Source organism: Ursus americanus, chromosome 13 (assembly GCF_024610735.1).
Source record: "Ursus americanus isolate L20-20 chromosome 13, mUrsAme1.1.p, whole genome shotgun sequence".
In the NCBI taxonomy this organism is placed as follows: Eukaryota; Metazoa; Chordata; class Mammalia; order Carnivora; family Ursidae; genus Ursus; species Ursus americanus.
The window spans coordinates 66,989,706-66,997,780 of record NC_142139.1 but is presented as its reverse complement, the minus strand read 5'-3'; positions in this window follow the sequence as shown (position 1 = coordinate 66,997,780).

Below are 8,075 nucleotides of genomic sequence, written 5' to 3'. Positions count from 1 at the left end.
GAAGGGACAAATAAAGCAAATTAAAGCAAATGTAGACTTAAGCCTAACTATATTGATAAATACATTAAATGAAACACTGTAATAAAAGGAAAATATTGTAGACTGGTTAAAGAAGTAAGACCCAACTATAAATTGTTTGCATAAGAGGCATTTTAAATATAAAGACACAGTTTGTTGGGGCACCTGGGTGGCTCAGTTGGTTAAGCATCTGCCTTTGGCTCAGGTCGTGATCCTAGGGTTCTGGCACCAAGCCCCATGTCAAGCGCCCTACTTAGCGGGGAGTCTGTTTCTCCCTCTCCCTCTGCTCCTCCACCCACTAGTGCACTCTCTCTCTCAAATAAATAAATAAAATCTTAAAATAAGTAAATAAATAGACACAGGTCGAAAGTTAAGGCTGAGAAAAGATATACCATGTGAATACTAAGATTAAGAGAGTTGGTTTGGCTATATGAATATCATGAAGTAGATTTAAAGAAAGGAGTATTACCGGAGATGAAGAGGATCATTTTATAAAAAGAAAAGACAATCCTGGTACAACTATGTGGGTATACTAAAAACCATTTAATCGTATATTTTAAATGTGAGAATTACACAGTAGATAAATAATATCTCAGTAAAGGCATTAAAAGAGAGAAGAAGAAATGTGACCTGGGAGGTTATTGAAATGATTTTCATTGAGTAATACACTGTATCACACTCCTGGTTTCAGCCATTTTTCCTGCTTTAGTCATAGAATGTATTGAATTAAATTAGTCAAAAGCTCATACATAGTCAAAAGTTCATCTTTAGAGACAACAGTCTTTAAGAGATGACCACGCTCATGGTACATTTTTATTCCTTTATTCATTTTTTTTCATTCATCTCTTTATCTGTTATACTATGAATGGTATTTAAAATACCTTTGTTCATTTAGTAGCATATTTCTCTTATGTTTTAAAAGTAACAAAACATGTTCACCTTTATACTGTCATGTTATTACCTCAATTAATTTTTTTAAAATTCTTATCATAGAAGAAATAGACATAACAATTCTAGCATGTATACACTTAATAACAATGTTTCAAAACATACAAAACAAAAATTGACAAAACCAAAGGAAAAAATAGACAATTTTAACAACTATTAAATATAACATATAAGATAGTTAAATAATTTAATAGCCCTCTTTCAGTAATTGCCAGAACAAGTGAGGGAAAAAAAGGTCAGTGTGGATATGGGAAATTTGAACAACATTATCAGTCATCTTGGCCTAATTGATATTTATAGATCCCTACATCCAATAACCACATAATACACACTCTTTTCAAGTGCACATGGAACTCTCAATAGTAGAACATATGCAGGGCTATAAAATGTCCAATACATTTTAATGGATTAAAATAATTCAAAGTATGTTTCCTGAACATAACAGCATTAAACCAGAAATCCACAACAATAAACTCTCTAGAAAATTCACCAAAACTTGAAAATGAAACACACTTCTTAAAAACCATTAAAAAATAAATAAAAAGAGGGGCGCCTGGGTAGCGCAGTCGTTAAAGCGTCTGCCTTCGGCTCAGGGCGTGATCCCGGCGTACCGGGATCAAGTCCCACATCAGGCTCCTCCACTATGAGCCTGTTTCTTCCTCTCCCACTCCCCCTGCTGTGTTCTCTCTCTCGCTGGCTGTCTCTCTGTCACATAAATAAATAAAATCTTTAAAATAAATAAATAAATAAATAAATAAATAAATAAAAAGTAGAAAATATTTTGAACTTAATAACAATAAATACATATATCAAAATGTGTGGAATGCAATTAACAGTTCTCAGAAGGGGGATACATGGCTGGAATGATATATTAGAAATGAAGCATGAGATAAATCAATTACTTAAGCTTTAGTAGTTAGCTAAAAAAGAACAAATTACATTCAAAATAAGTAGAAAAAATAATTAAGATGGGAGATATATATAATAGGCAAAGCAAGAGAGTTAATAAAGCCAAAAGTTGACTTTTTGAAGACTGATAAAATTGATAAACTGTTATCTAGGCTGATGGTGAAAAGAAAAAAAGAAAATACCAGGGATAAGATAGGATAGCTTTATAGATCCTGTAGATGTCAGAAAAATAATAAAAGAATGCTATACACAATTGTATGTCAAAAATTATGATGACTTAAAATATTTGTGATGACATAGATGAAACTGAAATGCCTTAGAACTAGAATTTTGCACAAAGAAATCTACAGGGACAGATGGTTTTACTGGTAAATTCTATTAATAGTTGAGAAAAAATAATATCAATCTTACTCAGGCTCTTTCCAAAAATAGAGGAGAGGATAATTCCCAAATCATTTATTGAATCCAGGATTATTCTAATATCAAACTCAAACAAGATATGAGAAAGAAAATCGTAGACCAATATGCCCCATGAATGTAAACAGACAATCCTTTAAAAATGTTAGCAAATCAAAGCCATCAATATATAAAAATGGTAAAGCAATATGACACAGTGGTAATTATCTCACAAGATATTACATTGGTTCAGCTTTTTAAAAAATTCATTTACCACATTAGCAGAATATAGGAGAAAAAATGTAATGATCTCAATTGATAGAGAAAAGCACCGATTCATAACAAATACTCTCAGAGAACTAGAAAGAAATTTCCTCAACCTGATAAAGGGCATCTATGAAGTCTATGAAAAGCTGATAGCTATCATCATACTTGATGCTGTATTGAAGGTTTTTCTCCTCAGCTTGGAAACATAGCCAGGGTGTATGATCTCATTATTTCTACTCAACATTGTTCTGGAGTTCCTAGCCAATGCATTAAGGTATGAAAAATAAATAAATTGCACACAAATAAGAAGAGAAGAAATAAACCATATTTATTTGTTTATGAAGAGATAACCCTGCGTTTGTGTAGAAAGTGCTAAGAAAGACACATGAAAATGAATACAATTAATAAGTGAGGTTAGCACATTCTCAAGATATAAAAGACAACCACTGTCTTTTTCATTTTCTAGCAACAAATAGAAATGAAATACTTTGAAGAGTAGGAATGTGGCAGGAGAGTAGGATGCTTGTCTCCTTCCATGAATACAACTACATAACTATCAAATCATCCTAAATACCCCAGAAATTGACCTGAAGACTGGTAGAACAAACTCCACAATTAAAGGTAGTGAAGGGGCCACACTGAAGAAGGCAGGAAATGCATAGACATGGTTTGGGAGAGAAACAGATCATGGCTACTGTGGTGGGGAAGGAGTCATGTTCATAGAAAGGGGCAAGAGACAGATTAGCACATAGGGGAGTGCGTGAGAAAAATGAATCCCCATAGCAATTGGCTTGAAAAGTAAGAGGGGCTGAATTTTGTGTTTTTGCAACCAGCAGGGCTTAAAGCCTAGAGCCTTAAAGGTCAGTATGCTCAGCTCTGAGAGAGGTCAGAGGGCATTGGGGCTGCTCTTGGTGAGAAGGGGCGAATAGCCTGGGAACATAGAGCATGGAAACAGTGTTCTGAGGAACTCCTGGAGGCACAGACTAGGGAGGTTATTTGCTCATCTCAGAGTGTGTCCCAGAGAGAGTGTTCACAGAGAGACCCCTCTGGGAACAAAGGAACTAGCTGGTGCCTTTTCCCTCCTCCACCCCTCACTATAAGCACAGGGCCACCTGTGTGAACCAGCACAGCACCAACAATCACTACCCAACTTAATTACATCAAGTCCTGTCCCCTATGCTCCAATGGAACCGCCCCTCCCAGTCACACTTGCCTCAGTCCCAGTGCAGTGGGCCCCCTCCCCCAGAAGACCAGCACAAACCTCTGTTCACACCGTGTCTCCTGATATGGGAGTTTTGTGGAGCCATGGTTCTGGTGGTGGTGGTGATAGGTCTTATTTCGCAAACAGACCTGAGCATACCTAGTTAAAACATTCCAGATTAAAGATAGGGACCAAACACTGCCCACAATAGGCAAAGATAGCCTCTGCAGACAACTAGCCTGAAGGATAAAGTGGCCAGGACAAAACAGCAGAGCACATGATGCATACAGTTGAGATACTTGTGGAAGAGCCAGGCACTAGGGAACTGAGGCAACTACACAGCAGGGCAGTACTAGACCTCTTCTTCATAAGGCCATTACCCTCGAGAACTGGAGATAGCTGACTTTCCTAACACACGGAAACAGGCACAGAAACTTAGATAAAATGAGTATATAAAAGTAACAAGTCTGATGGAGAATTTAAAGCAATGCTCATAAGGATACTCACTTGAGAAAAGAGTGGAAGATATCCATAAGACCTTTAACACAAAGATAAGGAATAACATAGTAGAGACAACGGTTTAATAAATGAAACAAGAAACATGCTTGACTGAATGAACAGCAGGATGGAAGAAGCAAAGGAATGAATTAATAACCTAAAAGACAGAATAATGGAAAATAATTAAGCTGAAAAAAAAAGAAAGAAGAATTATTCAAAATGAGAATAAACTTAAGGAACTCCATGACTGCATCAAACATAACATTCACATTATAAGAGTCCCACAAGAAGAAGAGAGAGAAAAGGGGGCAGAAAACTAATTAGAAAAAATAACTGCTGACAACTTCCCTAATCTGGAGAAGGAAATAGATATCTGATCCAAGAGGCACAGGGAAGTCCATCAAAATCAACAAAAGCAGGCCAACACCAAAACATATCGTAATTAATTTGCAAAATACAGTGATTAAGAAAAAAAATTAAAAGCAGCAAGACAAAAGAACAGTTACATGTAAGAGAAAACCCCATGAAGCTAGCAGAAACTTTCCAAGCCAGAAGAGAGTGGCATGATATATTCAAAGTGCTAAATGGGAAAAATTTGTAGCCAAGAATACTCTATCAAACAAGGCTATCGTTCAGAATAGAAGGAGAGATAAAGAGTTTCCCAGACAGACAAAAACTAATGGAGTTCATGACCGCTAAACCAGCCCTGCAAGAAATATTAAAGGGAGCTCTTTGAGTGGAAATTAAATACCAAAAGTGAAAGGATGAGGTAGGAAACATAAAAGCATTAAAGGTGAATATTTCTGTAAAAAATCAGTCAAGGAACTCACAAAATAAAAGGATGTAAAATATAGCAACATATATGAAAGACATGGAGAGGAGAGGAGGAAAGAATGGGTTCAAACTTAAATGTCCATCAACTTAATATACACTGGTATATGAGTAAGTTATATACAAACCTAATGGTAACCATATATCAGAACTACTAATAAATATGTGAAGAGCAAAGAGAGTAATTCAAACGTATCACTAAAGAAAAGCAGCAAACCATGAGAGAGAGAAAGAAAAGAAAGGATAAGGGATAAGAGAAGATCTTCAGAAACAACTACAAAACAAATAATAAAATGGTAATAAATACATGTATATCAATAATTACTTGGAATGTAAATGGACTAAATGCTCCAATAAAAGACATAGGGTGACAGAATGGATAAGAAAAGCAAGACCCATATCTGTATATACTGCCTGAAAGAGATTCATTTCAGATCTGAAGACACATGTAGATTGAAAATGAGGGGTTGGTGGGGGGCCTGGGTGGCTCAGTGGCTTCAGCGTCTGCCTTCAGCTCGATCCTGGGATCGAGCCCCACATCAGGCTCCCTGCTCAGTGGGGAGTCTACTTCTCCCTCTCCCTCTGCCCTTCCCCCCTTGTGCACATTCTCTCTCTCAAATAAATAAAAATCTTTAAAAAAAAAAGAAAAAAGAAAATGAGGGGTTGGAGAAATGTCTATCATGCAAATGGATGTCAAAAGAAAGCCAGAGTAGCAACAGGAGAAATGGACTTTATTTTATTTAATTAATTTATTTTTTAAATAGCTTTCTTTTTTTTTATTATGATATGTTAGTCACCATACAGTACACTATCAGTTTTTGATAGTGTTCCATGATTCATTGTTTGCGATAACACCCAGTGGTCCATGCAATATGTGCCCTCCTTAATACCCTTCACTGGGCTAGCCCATCCCCCAGCCCCCTCCCCTCTAAAACCCCCAGTTTGTTTCCCGGAGTCCATAGTCTCCCGTGGTTCATTTCCCCCTCCATTTACCACCCCTTTATTTTTCTATGCTTTCTCCTAACGATCTCCCTGCTATTCCTTATGTTCCTCAAATGAGTGAAACCACATGATAATTGCCTTTTTCTGCTTGACTTATTTCACTTAACATAATCTCCTCCAGTCCCATCCATGTTGATGGAAATGTTGGGTAATCATTCTTTCTGAGGGCCGAGTAATATTCCATTGTATATATGGGCCACATCTTCTTTATCCATTCATCTGTTGAAGGACATCTCAGCTCCTTCCACAGTTTGGCTATTGCAGACAATGCTGCTATGAACATTAGGGTGCATATGGCCCTTCCCTTCACTACGTCTGTATCTTTGGGATAAATACCCAGCAGTACAATCCTGGGTCATAGGGTAGCTCTATTTTTAACTTTTTGAGGAACCTCCGCACTATTTTCCAAAGTGGCTGTACCAACTTGCATTCCCACCAACAGCGTAAGAGGGTTGCCCTTTCTCCGTATCCTCTCCAACATTTATATCTAGGTCTATGAACTACCTAAGATTTTCTTTCTCCCTCTCCCTCTGCTCCTCTCCGCCTCTCTCAAAAACAAAACAAAAACTTGATGGTTACCAGAGGGGAAGTGGGTGGAGTGATGGGTGAAATAGGTGATGGGGATTAAGGAGCACACTTGTGATGAGCACTGGGCAAGGTATAGAATTGTTGAATCACTGCATTGTACACCTGAAGCTAATACAACACTGTATGTTAACTAGCTGGAATTAAAGGAAAAACTTAAAAAGTAAAAAAAAAAAAAGAGAGAAAATGAGATATTTTAAAAATCACTTCCATGGCATGGAAGAAAATATAAAATATTAGGAATGAATTTAATGAAGAGCGTGCAAGTTCTCCTTATTGATAACTTAAAAAAATTGCAGAGAAAAACAAAAAGAATCCTAAATGAATGGCGAGACATACTATTAATTGGAAGATTAGATTTTATGAATTAGAATATTCTCTTTTGTTCAGATTTTAACTCTTTCCTCATCTATAGATTTAGCACAATTCTGGTAAAGTTGCAACAGTATTTTACATAGAAGGGGGCAATCTGAATCTAAAATTTATATGGAAATGTAAAGGGTCTAAAAGAGTGAAAAAAAAACTTTGTAAAAGAATGTTTGAAGATTTACGCTACCTGATTTTAAGACCTAATATAAAGCTACAGTAATTAAGACACTGTGTTATTGGCAGGACGATAGATCAATAGACCTGAATAGAGTACAGAAATAGGTACACGGATGTACAGACAATTGATTTCTGACAAAGTTGCCAGGTTAATTCAACAAGGAAAGGACAGTCTTTTGAACAAATTGTGTTGGATCAGTTGGATACCCACATGAAAAAGAAATTGAACCTTTATCTCTATTTCCCACAATACACAAAAATTAATTCAAGGTAGTTCATAGACCTAGATATAAAAGTGAAACCTCAAATACTTCTAGAAAAAAAATCTTTTTCACTTTGAGACAAGCAATGTTTTTTTTATTATTACGTTTATTTAGCCAACATATAAGACATCATTAGTTTTTGACGTAGTGTTCAGTGATTCATTAGTTGCATATAACACCCAGTGCTCATTACCATACGTGCCCTTCTTAATATCCATCACCCTGTTACCCCATCCTCTCACCCCCTCCCTTCTGTATCCCTCAGTTTGTTTCTCAGAGTCCAGAGTCTTCTGTGGTTTATACAGAAAACATTAACCATGAAACAAAAATTGATAAGTTGAACTTTATCAAAATTTAAAACTGTTTTTCAAAAATGTGGTGGACTGTTTAATGGTCACAACTTCCTCTTCTAATATGCCCATCCCTTTGCAATGTGACTTCACCCTTTCTCACATCCAGAGACAGAGCCGTTTTCTCAGTCCCTTAAATAAAAGCTAGTCTTGTGACTTGCTTGGACCAGAAGAATGTGGCAGAAGTGATGTTTTGCAAGTTTCAGAGCCTAGGTCTCAATCCCTGTAACTTCTGTCTTTGCTCTCTGCAACATTGCATTG